The 19260-nt window shown below is 44.4% G+C and overlaps 1 long non-coding RNA gene across 1 annotated transcript in view; it reads right to left on the reverse strand.

Annotated features, from left to right (window-relative positions):
- Positions 1-4607: 4607 nt before the first annotated feature.
- LOC130297040 (uncharacterized) overlaps positions 4608-19260 on the reverse strand; it is a 56210-nt gene continuing 41557 nt past the window's right edge. The window contains exons 3-4 of the long non-coding RNA XR_008849373.1: positions 13235-13383; positions 4608-4728 (exon numbers count right to left, since the gene is read on the reverse strand). This is a non-coding gene — a long non-coding RNA (uncharacterized LOC130297040). The remainder of the gene's footprint in view (positions 4729-13234; positions 13384-19260) is intronic.

A 19260-nucleotide genomic window follows, 5' to 3' on the forward strand; every position in this document is an offset into this window, starting at 1 on the left:
ATGCGCGAACATTCTGTTTGTATGTCATCCCATTCGGATACATTTTCAGCATCATTTTTAAAAGGTGGGATCAAAAGTTAGTCTTAGACCTCGTGGGGCTAAGTGCTCCTGCATATAAAGATATAAAAAATCAATGTCCGTACTGTGTCTCAGTTCATCTTGTAATAAATCTTCTAGCTTATGGAAAAGTATAGTCATAAAATGATATTCAGTTTCTGTGGAACTCGTACCTTTATCCCCAGCAAAGGATGGTGTATTGGTGACATCTAATATTAGTCTTTCTCGACGCGCCAGTCTAGTGTTGAAGTAGTCCATATTCAATGCGTTTATGGAAAATATTAGACAAGAAGAATTAGCTGCCGCTTGTTCCTGGTCTCACCTGCAGGGGAAACCAACCGGGGCTCTGTTGGAGCTCCGTTCAGAGTTGTAGAGAGAAGAAAAAAAAAAAAAGATTACCTGATGAAGCGAACGACCCCTCGCGAAACGCGTAGTCTTTCCATTGAATAAAGAAAAGGATTTTACCATTATATGCCTATCCTTGTCATTTGGGATATGGACGGATCATTCTGAGGCGCCAACAGCTGCATCCACCTTTTTACCTGCAGTATTTGGGACTTCTACTCCTAGACACCGCACCAGCTCTTATCCTCCACCGACGCCGCTTGACGATTGGGACTGATGCATGGCAGCCAAGGAACCATCATCGATAGTGTATTATACACTTACATGCGCTAACCATTGTTGTTCCTGCAGCGCAACCACCCAAGGTGAGAGGCCATTTATACCTCATCCTTGTAACCCTTGTATATTTTGATAACGGCACTTAGATAGCGCCTCTTGTCTTGTTCCCTTTCTTTTTTTCTTCTCTCTACAATAGTATTCAATGACATCTGGGACCGCCAGACCTCCCCACTCCCTAAGATTTAATTTCTGGAGGGTGGGAAAAAGAAAAGGCCACCCCAGTCTGTCAAATGCCTTTTCGGCATCGAGGCTAAGGAGTAACGCTTGCTCGGATCTCCGATTGACCAAGTCCACAAGATCTATTACCCTCCTGGTGTTGTTACTGCCCTGACGGCAGGGGATAAACCCAACCTAATCTTTATGGACAATGGAGGGGAGAAAGGCACCAACTCTGACCGCCAACACCTTGGAAAACAGTTTCAAGTCCGAATTGAGAAGGGCAATAGGTCGGTAGCTAGAGTAATCATGTGGATCCTTGCCAGGTTTGGGTATCAAGGTAATTAAAGAGTGCAAAAAGGACTGTGGAATGCCCCCCCCCCCCCCCCCCCATGAAGAAGTTTAAAAGGGGAACAAGCTTAGGCACAAGGACAGAGGAAAAAGTCTTATAGTATAAATATGTGAAGCCGTCCGGGCCAGGGGAACGACCAGCAGGTAGGGATTTAAGGACCTCTGAGAGTTCTTCCTCCGTGATAGGTGCATTTAAGAACATCCCGATCAGCCCCCGACAGAGTGGGCAGGCCGCATCTGGAGAGATAAGAGTCAAGAACTGCTGCTCGCTCCACCGGATTGGACGGAAGCTGAGAAGGAAGCGAATAAAGATTAGTATAATAGTCAACAAAGAGTCGGGAAATATTATCAGGGTGGTAATGAAGAATACCAAAAGAGTCCTTCAAAGCAGAGGGGGACTGAGCAACCTCGCGGTCACGCAGGCATCTGGCCAACATAGTGTGGGCCTTATTGCCCTTTTCGTAGAAACGTTGCTTAGCAAACAACAATTGTCGCTCAACTCTGTGCAAGGCCAGATCGCCCAACCGTGCCCGAGTGGCCACCAGGCGTCGTAGCAAGGGAAGAGAAGGGGTAGAGAGTAAGAGTGCTTCAAGGCAAGAAATTTTCACTCGGAGTTCCCGGGAGTTATGAGCTTCCCAGAGGACTGCTTGAGAGGGGACCGAGCCCTCATTGGTGGCAAAGTATTCAGTCAGACACTTCTGTATCGACTCCTGGGAAGGGAAAGATTTAAGGAGAGAATCATTCAGCCGCCAGTGGCAGGACCGAAGAGAAGAGGGGGGGGGGGGGGGAGGAGAGGAGAATGGGGCAGTGGTCAGACCAGGAGATGGGTTCAAGAGAGGAGGCAGAGAGCATGCGGACTATAGGAAGATTACCAAAAAAGTAGTCTATGCGGGTATGCAGCTTATGAGGGTGAGAGAAAAAGCTAAAGGAGCGCTCCGTCTTGTGATTGATCCACCATAAGTCATATAACGAAGAGGCGCATATGACCCGTCACAAAATGGAAGCCAATCGCAACTGGGCGGGGGGAGGGGGCAGCAGAGAGGGAATTGCGATCAAGGGAAGGAGAAAAGATCAGATTAAAGTCCCCCCCCCCCAACAACCAGACAGAGGAGGAGTACTTGTGAAGTTTAGGCAGCACTCTACGCAAGAAGGGGATTTGAGATGTGTTGGGAGCATAGATATTAGAATAAGAGCGGGATCCCACCCAGCACCCCTTCCACCACTACATAACGCCCCAGGGGGTCTAGGAAGGAGGAAGAGACCTGTAAGGGGCAGGACCTAGAAACTAATATAGCCACCCCGGCCGTTTTCCTGTCAGAGACAGCAGAGTATGCTTGTGGGAAGAGATCGGTAAGAAATTGCAAGGATCCAGAACGGTCAAAGTGTGTCTCCTGAAGGAAGGGGTGATTCAAACTTTTATTAGTGAAGGGGTTAAATCATTTTTTTGCAATGTTATAGCCCCCATAGGGGACTATAACATGCAGTACATTGATTCAATACACTGAACAATGCCTTTGCATTGCAATGCATTGATCAGTGTTATCGGCGGTTGATTGCTCACGCCTGGATTTCTGGCTTGAAGCAATCAATCGCCGATCGGACGTGCAGGAGGAAGGTAAGGCACCCTCCTGCTGCGTCCTAGCTGTTCGGGACATCACGATTTTACCGCGATGGTCCCGATCAGCCTGACTGAGCAGCCGGAAAGCTTTCACTTTCACTTTAGACCCGGAGATCAACTTTGATCGCCGCATTTAAAGAGTTAATGCTGGACATCTGCCTAAACAGCGATGTCTGGCATTAGCCACAGGTCCTGGCTGCTGATAGCAACCGGCGTTTTGAGTCACGGGGTTAAAAAGACAGAAATGTTCAGATTTTTCACAATATTTGTACGTTTTTCATAAAAATGCTGCATGAATCAACAAAGATTTACCACTTATATAAAGCACAATACGTCATGAAAAAACGCTCTCAGGGAGCTGTACTTTTTATCGGTACCATTTTTGCGATACATATGCTACCTTTTGAACTTTATTCCACGTTTTGGACATATTTTTTTTTTTTTTTTTTACAGCGTTCATCGCGCGAGATAAATAGTTTTATTATTGTACAAGTCATTACAAATGTGCTAATACCCATTATGTAAATGTTTGTGCGGTTTTTCTTTTTTGAGTGATAATATAGAAGGACATTTATCATCGTTACTTAAAAGCGGGTTCTGTAGTCTTTTTTTTTGCTTTTGCATATGTGTGACATTTTATTATACTATCACAGGGGTTTGATACATTTGGCCTACATAAGCAAAAAACAATACATCACTTTTGAATACCATTTTTTTTTTAGCACACATAAGCAGAAACCAATAAATAACTTCAGAACACCACTTCAAGTCGCAGCTGTGAAACAAAATGTGCGATATATATGTGGCTGTGTGTGTTTATTACATTTTTTTACCACTTTTTTCCCCCTTAATGTAATAACCCTTTTTTTTCTCATTTCAGGTCATTGTATCCTGTGGACTTCTTCAGATTTGGTGGACTACAGTGACCCACGTTTTTTTGGTTTAATATTAATAAAATGTTTAACGAGGGCTTGTGGGGGAGTGTCTTTTTTTTTAATAATTTTTTTTTTAAATGTGTTCAGTTTTTTTTAAATTTAGTTTATTTCCTTATAGACGGTGTCCATTACTAAGCCGGGGCTTAGTGTTAGCCCCAAAATCAGTTAGAGCTAACCCCCAATTAATTACCCCGGTACCCACCGCCACAATGGTGTTGGGAAGAGTCGGTACCAACATGCCCAGAGCATCGAAAATAGCGCTCCTGGGAATAGGCTGTAACAGGCTGGCATTATTTAGGCTGGGGAGGGCCAGAAACAATGATTCTCTCCCTTTCTGGTAACATCAGGCTGTTGCTGCTTGGTTGGTATCTGGCTGATACTGAAAATACAGGGAACCCTATGTGTATTTTTTTTTTGGGGGGAAAAAATGCATAATATTCCCTGTATATTCAGTATCAGCCAGATCCCAACCAAGCAGCAACAGCCTGACATTACCAGAAAGGGAGAGGACCATTGTTACTGGCCCTCCCCAGCCTAAAAAACGCCAGCCTGTTGCCACCTAGGCCCAGGGGTGCCCTTTTTGACGCTCCAGGCCTGTTGGTACAGGCTCTTCATGACACCCCTGTGGCGGTAGGTACCCGGGAAACAATTGGGGGTTCGCGCTAGCTGGTTTTGGAGCTATCGCTAAGCCCGACTCAGTAATGGACTCAGTCTTTAAGATGACTTCCACTACTAGGCCTGTAAAGGAAATAAAATAAAAACACTATACTTTTTAAAAACTTTTATTCCAAAAAACACTCCACAAGCCCTGGTTAGCCATTAACCCCACAAGCCCTGGTTAGCCATTTTATTAATATTTAACAAAAAAAAAATGCTGGTCATCGACGTAGTCCACCAAATCCAAAGAAGTCCTCTGCATACACTGATCTGAAATGATAAGAAAAAAACCACAGAAATTGGTTTTTATGTTTATGGCGCCCTTCCTTTGGGAAAACATCCATAAACCAGCGTTTCCAAACAAGGAGCCTCTAGCTGTTGCTAAACTACAAGCCCCATCATTTGTAATTTAGCAACAGCGAGCCTCCAGTTTAGCAACAGCTGGAGTATCACTGTTTCTAAACTACAACTCCCATGATGGTAGTTGTAGTTTAGCAACAGCTGGAGACACCCTGTTCCTAAACTACAACTCCCGGGATGAGAGTTGTAGTTTAGCAACAGCTGGAGGCACCCGTTCCTAAACTACAACTCCAGGGATGGGAGTTGTAGTTTAGCAAAAGCTGGAGGCACCCCATTCCTAAACTACAACTCCCATCATAGAAGTTGTAGTTTAGCAACAGCTGGATGCTATCTGTTGCAAGACTTCAACTCCCAGCATGCCCTAACAGGGAGGACATGCTGGGAGTTGTATTTGCAACGGCTGGTAGTTGTGGGCGGGTGGTAATAGATGAGGGAGGGGGGGGTTGAGTAGCAGGGATAAGACGGAGCCCACGCGGCTGCATAGTGATGCCAGCCTAGGCTCCTTCGTACATCAGTGATCTCGGCTCCTAACGGGAAATATGAAATCCCGCCCACCAAAGCAAGTTTTGTAAGCCAGGTCCGGGCTGGCTTACTTTTACGCTGCTTTGGAGGTGGTTGCGACTTTTTGTGTAACTTTCTCACTTGATGAATCCCTGACCACTGCAAAGTGAAAACTGAAATTTGCTTTGGTAAGCTCTTTTGTAGATTTTAGCTTACAGACAAAAGTTGCACAAAAAATTTCTTAGGCGCAAATGCGACTTTTTGTGCGACTTTTGTAAGCAAAAAAAGAGCTCCCTTGATAAATCTCCCCCATAGCATTTTATTAGGCAAGGGGCATTTATACATTTATTGAAAAACCTTTTATTTTAATATTTTTACATGTTATACTATGCTGCAGTGCCATCTGTACTGCAGTACAGTATAACTGTCAGAATAAACTGGCATTCAGCCTGTGCGATCCAGCCTATGGCTGGACCTCACAGGCTGCCGTACTAGGCAAACAGAAGGCCATCAGCTAGCCTCCTACTGCCACAACCAACGGCCAACCGTCCCACAAACGGCAGGGAAAAATAATGGAATGTCCACAACAGATTTCAGGAATAAACTGAAGAAACTTTACTTGCGGAATGTATGAAACAGTCTTTAACATAACAGTCTTTTCAAGAGTGAACTGGGATACAAGTTCCTCACAGGTTTGCTGAGACTTGGAAGCAATGAGCTTTTATGCAGGCCACTGTGCTACTAATTTAGAAGATTTGAGCTTGTAGTAGTCACACAGGATTTGATAAATGGAGCTTTGAGTAACTCACTTTTAGTGGCTGCAGGTTCTTAGGCTTTGGGCCTAGTTGAATTGGATTGATGCTGATGAGATGCTTGTGCTGCTTGATAATCCGGCAGGAAGAGCCCAAGAGCAGGAACTAAGAGAGAGAATTTAGTGGCTACAGCCCTTTATATAAATAAGGGGCTGGACTAAGCTCATTGGTCAGCAAACCTGTAAGTTATGAACCCAGTGAACTCTGGGTCCATCACATGACCTCTAAGGTCCTTGAACATTTTATACATCACAACCGTTCATCATGTGACCACTAAGGTCCTGTACATATACTTTCTATACATTAAATAAATATAACCACACTTTACATGAGGTTACCAAGGGTAAGCCCTGCAGGAGAGCCCTATATGAATGGTGGGACTCTAGCTGAGGGGACTTTAGACAAGGGACAGGACAAGGTCCTGTACCGGAATACCACAGCTAGGACATATGCTTACGTCCAGATGCGTTAACATGTAGGCAACTGGGACGTATGCATACATCCTAGGGCGTGAAGGGGTAAATGACATAGGGTGTACATGTATGCCCTCATCCCGCTCCTGTTGTATGAAGCTTGCTCAGGAGCTGACCGTGCTTCATACTTAAGGGCTCCATCTTGCTATTAGCAGCCAGGAGCCACAGCTAATTCCGGCCAATCAGGTTGATGTCAGTCTTTAGACGTCTTGATCTAAGTTGATTGTGGAATCTAAAATGAGGGAAAAAAATCTATTGCCAGTAGGTCAGTGAAGCTGATCGGGATCACTGCAGAAAAATCACAGGGTTCCAATCAGCTGAGAGGATGAGCGGAGGTTTCCTGCCTGTTTCCGGATCGTCTGATCAGTGCACCCTCACTGTAGGCAGCTTCAGCAGCCTGAAGTAACGAAGTGCTGACCATAATGTACCCATAATGTTAATGTCTTAATAATCATTAAAATGCATGGTTTGATCACTATTTAAGGGTGCATCTTCATCAAGGATCTGTGGATCCGAAAGCCATATACGGAGGGAGAATGTTCAAACTGCCTGCCGTATCGCAGCCAGATCTGCGCCATACCCCATTGATTTTAATGAGCTGCTCAGCGTCAGGAAATATCTCCGATTGGGTCATTTTCCAACCATATCCGTTTTTTTAACCAGAATGAAAACCATGGTGTACTGCTCTTTTCAGTCTATTTAAAAAAAACAGATATCGTTGGAAAATGAGCCAACCTGAAATACTCTCTGGACGGCTCATTGAAATCAATAGGGTATGGCGTGGCAGTGATACAGCAGGAGGAGGTTCTGACGTACCTGGCTGTCGGATCGACAAGTCCAAGATGTGAATGCACCCTAACACTGCTGCATGTCTGTTATCAATCAAATGAATTCTGTATACATTCCACATTGTAAGACCAACAATTATCTTTATGTTTAATTATGGTTTATTTACACAATCAATACATACTTTAACCACTGGTCATTCAGTTATTACACCAGGGTTACTTTTGACATGTTTCCCAGAAATGTCAAAAGTTTTTATTAGGACGGGTCTGACTCCTCAGACACACTGCCATTGCTAGTTATATGTCAGGGAAGTGTGCAACATCAAGCGCTACTGTCACGATGCCGGCTGGCAGGAGGTGGATCCTCTGTGCCAGAGAGGGATTGGCGTGGACCGTGCTAGTGGACCGGTTCTAAGTCACTACTGGTATTCACCAGAGCCCGCCGCAAAGCGGGATGGTCTTGCTGCGGCGGTAGTGACCAGGTCGTATCTACTAGCAACGGCTCAACCTCTCTGACTGCTGAAGATAGGCGCGGTACAAGGGAGTAGACAGAAGCAAGGTCGGACGTAGCAGAAGGTCGGGGCAGGCAGCAAGGATCGTAGTCAGGGGCAACGGCAGGAGGTCTGGAACACAGGCTAGGAACATACAAGGGAACGCTTTCACTGGCACAATGGCAACAAGATCCGGCGAGGGAGTGCAGGGGAAGTGAGGTATACATAGGGAGTGCACAGGTGAACACACTGATTAGAACCACTGCGCCAATCAGCGGCGCAGTGGCCCTTTAAATCGCAGAGACCCGGCGCGCGCGCGCCCTAGGGAGCGGGGCCGCGCGCGCCGGGACAGGACCGACGGAGAGCGAGTCAGGTACGGGAGCCGGGGTGCGCATCGCGAGCGGGCGCCACCCGCATCGCGAATCGCATCCCGGCTGGAGGCGGAATCGCAGCGCACCTGGTCAGTGGATCTGACCGGGGCGCTGCGGGAGCGAGAGTGTAGCGAGCGCTCCGGGGAGGAGCGGGGACCCGGAGCGCTCGGCGTAACAGCTACTCCTTTGCCAGCCAGCTGTTCCGACCTTCTCGATACATGGATAAAAGGTCGGATTTGATTGACGGCCAGGGAGTAAAGTGCAGTGATATTGCAAACCTTCCCAGCTTATAACTAGCGATCAAAACTTTTGATATGTCTGGGCAACAAGTATTGTTTTCTTAATGATAGTAACCCTTTAAGCAGTTAACATGCATGCTTGATTCCCCGAGTCTGAACCAGGTGGATTATTTTTTTGTTTAAGGGGGTCTTAACATTTATAATGAAGTTGGTTTACAAATGAAACCTACAGGGTTAAACACACGTACAGAGCTAAGTTTAGACTACTCCAATGCAACGAGTTCCCCTCTAATAGAAACTTTTGTAGACCTGGAAAACACCAGTCAATCACACTTTTACATCTCTATAGCCCTGGTGCTTATTTTTGTGTGGCAGTTTCACTGAGGAATGCCTCCACCCCACTTACATAGGAATGGAGTGAGATGTAGCAGCTGTCAGAGGCCTGATAAATACATTGGCTGCAGAGACTCAACCTTTACCCCTTCGTTCTGTAAAAACTCAGCTGAGCCAGGAATTCATCTTTTCACTGCACGGGAGGCAAGTTATGCAGAAATGCAGAAAATCCTGTTTTTCTACATTGCAAATGCCAATCGAAATGTAAATGTAGACTCCATTTCTGCAATGTATGGGGCCCCAAATTCCAGCACCAGAATGTCCTACTCCAAGGTTGAGTCGTCTGTCAACGCATTCTCATTGGCTGCAATGGTGGGTTTTCTCCAGCCCCAAGATGGAGGTTCTATAATCACCAATGTGTCTTAGTACTATAGGTGTTGTCAAAATGTGAGGAGGGGATCCATGTTCTTACACACAACTTTTTTGCTTACTGATTACTTATAGCTGGAGTGTAGGTATTACCACATTTAGGGCTGACAGGATAAAGTCTATCTGGTCAGCTATATGTAGATGCATTAGCACTGTATACTGCAACTGTTACAGACCACCCCCCAACAACAAGGCTCTATGGGGATTACTAGGTAAGCTGGTCACCCATGGGCTGATCCTGTAGCTCGGGATTAAAGACTGTAAGTTTAGCAGACAAGCGTGATTCTGAAAGTAATACACTCCTCTATGCTTCAAGTGCTGGGCCCTAATAGAGGGGCACAAACAGGGTACTTTCCACTGCGAAAAAGCTGTAGCATTTCTATTTAGATGGGCAGACCAGACACATGACAGATGTGAGCAGCGATCTGTCTATTCTCTAGAATTCAGCAGTACCACTCTATGCACTTTAGACATTCACAGATTAGCTAGTGACTGGTTCAACCATCTTTTTATGTGATCTCCCCTATTTGAATAACATGGCTGGACCAATGTATGAAAAGAGCACTGTCTGTCTTTTGGCTATATAATTAATAAATATTACTATCTAGCAGATCTGGACTAAATCAATGTACTGGCTGGACCGCACAACTGATCCCTGGATCGCATATACCGTATTTTTTGCCGTATAAAACGCACTTTTTCTTCCCCAAAACTGGGGGGAAAAAGTCGGTGCGTCTTAAACGGCTAATACACCCCTATCGCGGCGGTCCCTGCGGCTACCAACGGCCGGGACCCACGGTTAATACAGAACATCACCGATCGTGGTGATGCCCTGTATTAACCCTTCAGACGCGGCGATCAAAGCTGACCGCTGCGTCTGAAGGGAAAGTGACACTAACCCGGCTGTTCAGTCGGGCTGTTCGGGACCGCCGCGATTTCACAGCGGCGGTCTCGAACAGCCCGACTGAATAGCCGGGTCTGTGCTTACAGGACACCGGAAAGGAACATTACCAGCCTCCTCGACGGCGACGGAGAGCGAGGATACCCGTCCGGCAGCAGAGACGTTCCGGAGCGACGGGGACACAGCGACAGAGCGACATCCAGGGCAGCGGTGACGAATCCGGAGCGGCGGGGACACGTGAGTATTACCTCCTATGCAGTGGTCTTCAATCTGCGGACCTCCAGATGTTGCAAAACTACAACTCCCAGCATGCCCGGACAGCCAACGGCTGTCCGGGCATGCAGGGAGTTGTAGTTTTACACTATCTGGAGGTCCGCAGGTTGAAGACCACTACTGGGTTCAAAATCTTTATTTTTTTAGATTTTGCACCTATAAATTGGGTGCGTCTTATACGCCGGTGTGTCCTATAGGACGCACCGGCCATATTCATACATCATTGTCAGCTGCACATACCATATTTACACAGTGAGATCCTAGTGATCACATGACAAGCAAGAGTGGCCTGATCAGCCGATAACTGCCCCATGTAAAATGTGCGGGGAAGCCCAGGTAATGCGGAGACCCCCCTCTGATCTCTCTGTGCAACATGTTGAAAGTTTTTTTTATGATAGTAATAAATATGATAATAATGCTTCAACCTTTGTTACTCATGTAACTGCATACCTTAAGCTCCAATGACACCTAAAGCTGCATCCACAGTTCAACTAGTTTTCAATAGAAACAGACTACATCTTCTATATACTAACCTAGCTAAGCTTTGTGGAAATTCCATATGTTCTACACTAGGAAACCATAATTATAATGACTCCAGTTTTCAATGTGGCAGGAGTCTAAGAGATGATGAAACAGTGGAATAGTGACTGCAGCTCTGGATGTGACTGGAGAATCAGACATGACATAACTAAGGATCAGAACAAGAGAGTTACATTTAATGTAGCATGAAGCCTCAGATAAACTATACAACGTCTCTTTGTACTTCGTTCCCTACTTGTAGTAATTTCATGACATCACTGGAGATCTGAGCTTTACCCTAATGTCACCTGCTGATAACAACAAAGAAATAAAACCTGGATGTAGAGAGTGACTGACCCATCACTTTCTCTGCATTTACCATTCTGAAGGCTGCCGTCCTCCTCAATAACAAGGTAGTTCTACAACTCAAAAGAGCTGAACAAGCAAAATAGTACAATAAGGCTAGGTTCACACTATGGAATTCCCGCCTGCAATTCCGCTTTGAAATTGCAGGCAGAAATTCCGCTTACTAAAATGTATAGTATAATGAATGGGTTTCCATTCACAAATTCACACTCCGGAATTTGTGGAGCTGAATTTGTGAACGGAAAATCCGCTTAAAAATTTCCACCTGCAGAATGGCATTGCTCATTCTTCAGGCGGAAATACTTGCGGAGCACATTGCAGTCTATTGGAGACTGCAGTGTCCGGGCGGTCCTAGCCGCACTCGGAATCTCTGGGCGGAAATATTCTGCCTGGAGATTCCGCAGTATGAACCTAGCCATAAAGCTCCTTTAACCTGGCCTCATATTTGGAGTAAGGGTACGTTCACACGTGCAGATTTTCGCAGTGTATTTTGCTGCGGATCCGTCGCTGAAGGACCTCCTATATGCTGCCCTTATATGTGCCTGCTCAGAGCGGCAATACGCTCCGCGGATGCGAGGTGTACTCGCACACATTGCGTCCGCTCCCCCTGCTCAATGAGCTAGGCCGAGAGCTGCCGCGATGTGAGAGTATACTGCGCATGCGCGCGGCTACTCGCATATCGCAGTGTGTCTGCTCGGAGCGGCGTATTGCCGCTCCGAGCAGGCACATATAAGGGCAGCATATAGGAGGTCCTTCAGCGGCGGATCCGCAGCAAAATACACTGCGAAAATCTGCACCCTAAGGCTAGGTTCACACTGCGGAATCTCCAGGCAAAAAAATTCCACCAGGAGATTCCAATTGCGGTCAGTCTGCGCTAGGACAGTGCGGACACTGTAGTCTCCAACAGACTGCAATGTGTTCCACGAGTATTTCCGCCTAAAGAATGAGCAACACCATTCTTCAGGCGCAAATTTTTAAGCGGATTTTCCGTTCACAAATTCCAAAGTGTGAATTTATGAACAGAATCCAATTCACTATACTATACATTTTAGTAAGCGGAATTTCTGCCTGCAATTTCAAAGCGGAATTGCATGCGGAAATTCCGTAGTGTGAACCAGGCCTAATAGGAATATGACATTTCTCTTTAAATTAAAGCAGAAAATTAGGACCATGGGCTAAACATAGCTGCAAAATCAGACACAGATGATTCTAAGAAAGTTTGCTGTATTAGATTAATACATAGTTATAATTATCAGCCAAGAACTCTTAACCACTTGTTAACCAGCTTTTAGGACTGAATTAGAGATGAGCGAACTTACAGTAAATTCGATTCATCACGAACTTCTCGGCTCGGCAGTTGATGACTTTTCCTGCATAAATTAGTTCAGCTTTCAGGTGCTCCGGTGGGCTGGAAAAGGTGGATACAGTCCTAGGAGACTCTTTCCTAGGAATGTATCCACCTTATCCAGCCCACCGGAGCACCTGAAGGCTGAACTCATTTACGCAGGATAATTCATCAACTGCCGAGCCGAGAAGTTTGTGACGAATCGAATTTACTGTAAGTTCGCTCATCTCTAGCCTGGATGTACAGGGGGATTTTTTCTCTTTAGTAAATACAAAAGTGAATTCTACTATGTGCATGTGGGAGGCTGCATTCAGCAAACTGACCCTGCCTGCCCCCCTTCTTTCACCCGGACCGCAGTGTTTTGTGTTCCCTGGCCACCCCCCTAATGCTGATGATGTGCGCATTCATCTACCTCCAGAACAACAAGCTCATCTGCATGAAAATGGCCTGATGACATCACATCTAACACCCCCCAGGGAGAGAGTCCTGGCACTAGTAGAAATCAATGGGTTTTCCAGGGTTATGCAGAAAAAATGTAACCATAGAGCAGAGAAAAAAAAAGTCACAGAACTTACCTAAAATATTTTCAGTATTTTTACTTGCTTTGAGTAAATGTCTCACTGTCGTTCCCGAAAATGTTTCTTACAAGTAGGAGGCCAGAACAGGATTTCAGCCACTCAAAGTCTACAAAGAATGTTTCTATTCATTGACGGGAAGCAGAGATCTTAAAAAGTGGGAGCAACAAAAACATGCATTAGAATAATATTACAGAAGCTTTTTGTATAGAAAAGTTACGCTTGATCAACATAAAAAAAGAACGCTTATTTAGGCTTATTGTCACACATTTCATCCTGTGTTTTATTTGCCAGAAAAACGCTTTGGCCAAATGATATCTGCAAGTCAGCTGAGAACTATAAAACTCTGTACCTCCTCCACATGCTGCAACCAGGCTGAGGTGCCCTCATACTAGAGCTGTGTTTCCCAACCAGGGTGCCTCCAGCTGTTGCAAAACTACAACTCCTAGCATGCCCAGACAGCCAAAGGCTGTCCGGGCATGCTGGGAGTTGTAGTTTTGCAACAGCTGGAGGCACCCTGGTTGGGAAACAGTGTACTACAGATAGCTGTAGGTCCTGCAAACTGCACTTATCAGACATATATATGGAACATCCTGTGCATTAGCCATAAACATTGGAAATAGAAATACCCTAAAAAGTAGGGTCACACATGTGCGTATTTGCTGCTACATATTTTCCTACCCACTGAAGTCAATAGGTAGAACAATTGGCTGCAGAAAATATGCAGCAAATTAAAGCATGCGTGGCCCTAACCCTAGAAGGCAGTTACACGTAGTGGCCTACACATACTTGATGCGCAGGATTTGAAGCTGCAGATTAAAGGGGTATTCCAGGAAAAACTTTTTTATATATATATATATCAACTGGCTCCAGAAAGTTAAACAGATTTGTAAATTACTTCTATTAAAAAATCTTAATCCTTTCAGTACTTATGAGCTTCTGAAGTTAAGGTTGTTCTTTTCTGTCTAAATCCTCTCTGATGACACCTGTCTCGGGAAACGCCCAGTTTAGAAGAGGCTTGCTATGGGGATTTGCTTCTAAACTGGGCGTTTCCCGAGACAGGTGTCATCAGAGGGGATTTAGACTTAAAAGAACAACCTTAACTTCAGAAGCTGATAAGTACTGAAAGGATTAAGATTGTTTAATAGAAGTAATTTACAAATCTGTTTAACTTTCTGGAGCCAGTTGATATATATATATATATATAAAAAAAAAGTTTTGCCTGGATAACCCCTTTAAAGTTGTGTTTAGTCATTTGGCTCACAATAAAATCTGCAGCTTCAAATCCTGTGCCTCAAATATGCCCAGGATCCTGTAAATTGTGAATACACCCCTAAAGAGCATATACATTGCTGGCTATCATACAGAGGACAGTAGGCAGTGCTGGAATGTGATCTTTATTCAGTTGGTGTGCACACGTGTAGATGTGAGCAGTATCTGCATAATGCTGACTACACATCATTCGCAGGATCATGACTCTCATTTATAAACAAGTGATAGGAATGATTGTGATATCTGAACAGCGGATGTGGGATGTGTAGGCATGCAGCTCAGTCACATGATTTTTCTACACAAATTATACAGCGCAGCCATCACTCCTGCAACCATAGAGTCTCCAGGGATCAGAAAGAGAAAATAAAAGATTCCCCATAACAGGATCAATCTTATCTGAACACCACAAGACCATCCCATCCTGATCACTGCTATCCCATAGTGTTCTGCAACAATGGGACTGTCCGCTGTCCAGGAGTGTAGCTAGAAGGTTTATAGTTCTGGAGCCTGAAGGAGACGACTCCAGTACTATAATGGCACATCGTAGAGGGGCCATGGACAGAATTAAAGGGGTACTCCAGTGGAAAACATTTTTTTTTTAAATCAACTGATCCCAGAAAGTTGAACAGATTTATAAATTACTTCTATAAAAAAAATCTTTACCCTTCCAGTACTTGTTAGCAGCTGTATGATACAGAGGAAATTATTTTCTTTTTGAATTTATATTTCTTTTTTGTCTTGTCCAAAGTGTTCTCTGCTGACACCTGATGCCCGTATCAGGAACTGTCCAGAGCAAGAGAAAATCCCCATAGCAAACCTATGTTGCTCTGGACAGTTCCTGACCCCGACAGAGGTGTCAGCAGAGAGCACTGTGGACAAGAAAAAAAAAAAGAAATTCAAAAAGCAAAAAAATTCCTCTGTAGCATACAGCTGCAAATAAGTACTGAAAGGATTGATATTTTTAGATAGAAGTAATTTACAAATCTATTTAACTTTCTGGCACCAGTTAATAAAAAAAATAAAGTTTTCAACCGGAGTACCCCTTTAACACTTATGCTACCTCCCACCTGATTCACTTCATTTCATATTATCAGAAAAGATTATGGCAGATCAATCAGTTGGATAGCATATTTCTGATGTGGGGACCCACATTGAGCCCAAGAAAAGGGTTAACCAGTTTCCCATCTGTGCCGCTAAGATGACTTTACATGTGTGGGGCCACATTTCATTATAGTCAATGAAAAGCTAAAAACGGGACAAGACACCAACATTTTTGGAAACAACAGAATCCCACACGAAATTTTAGGGATGACACTGACTGTCCTTAACAGTCAATTTTTCTGCATAGACTTCTATTAGGAGAAATGGACAGATCTCTTGGCTGGCCGGGGAATGGAGCGCCCTTTTCTCAGCTAATAACTAAGGATTGCAGCAGGTCTCAGGAGTGAGAGCCGCTGCGATCAACAACTGTAACTTGTGCACATCCTCTATAGACTGTACCGTACTGCAAACCTTGGTGTCATCTGCAAAGACAGAAACAGAGCTTTTAATCCCATCCTCTATGTAATTAATAAAGAAGTTAAGGGGTTATCCAGGAATAGAAAAACAGAGCTCATATCTTTCAAAAACCGCTCCCAGTCTGTCTCCAGGTTGGGTGTGGTTCTGCAGCTCACTTCCATTGATGTGAATGAAGCCAAGTTGTAATACTACACACAACTTGGGGACAGGAGTGGAGCTGTTTTTGAAAGAAATTAGCTCTGTTTTTTTTTAAATCCCTGGATAACCCCTTTAGAGGGGTACTCCACTGGAAAAAAATTTTTTTTTTTAAATCAACTGGTGCCAGAAAGTTAATCAGATTTGTAAATGACTTCTATTAAAAAAATCTTAATTCTTCGGTACATATCAGCTGCTGTTATGATTCACATGAAGTTCTTTTATTTTTGAATTTCCTTTCTGCCTGACCACAGTGCTCTCTGCTGACACCTCTGTCCATTTTAGGAACTGTCATGAATAGAAGCAAATCCCCATAGAAAATCTATCCTGCTCTGGACAGTTCCTAAAATGGACAGAGGTGTCAGCAGAGAGCACTGTGGTCAGGCAGAAAGGAAATTCAAAAAGAAAAGAACTGGATCATAACAGCAGCTGATAAGTACTGTAAGGAGTAAGATTTTTTTATAGAAGTCATTTACAAATCTGTTTAAATTTCTGTCACCAGCTGATTTAAAAAAAATTTTTTTTTTTCAGTGGAGTACCCCTTTAAACAAGAGCGGGCCCAGTACTGAACCTTTTGGTACACCACTACCAAACAATGATCAATCAGAGTAGGAATCATTGACCATCACTCTTTGGGTACTGTCCGTAAGCCAGTTTTCAATCCAGTTACAAACTAGACCTTAAAGGGGTATTCAATGAAAAAACACTGGCTCCAGAAAGTTAAACAGATTTGTAAATTACTTCTATTGAAAATTCTTAATTCTACCAGTACTTGTTAGCTGCTGTATACTACACAGGAAGTTCTTTTCTTTTTGAATTTCCTTTCTCTCTGACCACAGTGCTCTATGCTGACACCTCTGTCCATGTATGGAACTGTCCAGAGCAGGATAGGTTTTCTATGGGGATTTGCTCCTGCTTTGGACGATGTCAGCAGAGAGCACTGTGGTCAGATAGAAAAGAGCACTGATCACTAGATATATCCAGGAGAAGTGCGTGGCTGTGCACTTCACTCCCGGGCTTGCAACTAAATCTGACCTACAGGTGACAGACTTTACAGACTTACAATAATGCAAATATTCAAATTGAGTAGTGGGGAGTGAAGCACACAGCTGAGCATTTCTCCTCGCTATATCTAGTAATTAGTGGGGGTCTTTAGCACCGATCAAAACATTTGATATGTCCCAAAAAAAAATGTCACAGTAACGACATTGGATTTAAATGTGCGTCCTGGTGTCCTGGTACTTGATGCACTAGGACATACATAAATGTCATAAGGGGTTAAGTATCTTTTGAGCTCATTAAGGTAGTCATGTCTGGGGGACTGATCACCTTTTTAAATGAATGGGACTGTCCTTTATGCACATTATATTGACATTAAACATTAAAGCAATTGGTAAGGGGTCCCAGCTCATACGCCACCACCAATATCCTCTATGGACAAATCTCTAATGAAAGGAGTCTTTTGTGGGAAAATTCCTGTAAAGGGGTATTCCTATGTCATACATTTTTTACATATCCACAGGATGTTTTATAAACATCTGATATATGAAGCTATTACCTCTAGGACCTGCTGTTATCTTTAGAGCGGGAGTCCCCTGTTGCCCTCTGGAGTGGTAGCTGGGATTCCCATAGCAGCCCAGCCCTTTTACTGTTTTCATAATCCCATTGCAGTAAACTGGAGTTGCAGCATCATTAACATCCAGGGGAGTTCTGGAAACAATGTAAAACAGCCCATCAGCTGTTTATGGAAACCCTGTCACCTTTGGCCACCACAGCCAGGATAGGGCCGAGTCTCCTTCTCTAGAGACAAGTGTGGGTTCTAAATGTTGACTGTTTATGGCATATCCTTTGGAAATGGAAACCTTTTTTTTTTATCGAAAATAACTTTATTTGCAATCAATCGTCAATCAAATATACAATAAATAATACATTTACCATACGTAAAGGAGATGTCCGGTACGGACTATTCTTATTATATCCTGCCGGGCTGCAAAAAAAGTGAAAACAAACTTTCACTTACCTTCCTACGTTCCCCCGGGGCTCCGCTACAGCTGATCGGTCAGCCGGGCTGTCTTCTTCGTATTTCCTTTAGCCCGGAACGTCACACGGCGCTTCAGCCTTTCACCGTCCACAGCGATGTCCCGCTTCGGCCGGTGATAGGCTGTAGCACCGTGTGATGTTCTGGGCTAAGGGAAGTAGAAAGAAGACAGCCCGGCCGACCGATCAGCTGTAGCGGAGCCCCGGGGGAACGTAGGAAAGTAAGTGACAGTTTATTGCAGCCCGGGCAGGACAGAATAAGAATAGTCCATACCGGACTATTCCTTTAATGTTACATCATGGCCTCACCCCCTCCCATAGACTTGCATGGAGGGGACATGCCCGTGACATCACGAGCCTCCGCCCCGCATCGCCAGTCATCAGGCATGGAACAAGGTTCGCTGAGTACCCCTTTAATGACCTAGGAATACCCCTTAAACATTCATACTGTCATGATTAATAATACAGAACAGCACAACCTCAAGTCCTCTATAGATCACCGCCTGATTCTACTCTGCTGTGTAGCAACTGCTCTGAGAACCAGTGAAGCTCAGCATCTGAAGGGGCACGTACAATCCCCCTCTCATTCATGCGGAGGCATGTGGGGAATTTTCCCAGTTAATGTTGTGTTTTGATTATAATACTAATGTTCTGGGGCTTGGGAAAATGTGGATAGGGGGAGGGGAGTGATGCAGGACTGCGTCCATTCATCCAGTTTGTCTCATACATTACATAAATCATATCTGTCTGTGTGGAGTATGGAGAGTGCCTGCTGTGAGAGCCTTAACCTTCCTCATAGCTCTAATGTAAATGTGACTTTATATGACAGAGTGTTATTAAGAGACACAGCAATAATTCAAAATCTCTAAATGTACAGTCTTATAGGGCCTCTGCCCAGCTGGAATTGTCTGATAACTGGAAGGAATAGGTTTGTACTACATCGTTCCACAGCGGAATGAAATGAGATGCAAGGGGTCAGTATCTTCTTGTGGGGCAATTATAAC

Source organism: Hyla sarda, chromosome 12, assembly GCF_029499605.1.
Source record: "Hyla sarda isolate aHylSar1 chromosome 12, aHylSar1.hap1, whole genome shotgun sequence".
Lineage (NCBI taxonomy): Eukaryota > Metazoa > Chordata > Amphibia > Anura > Hylidae > Hyla > Hyla sarda.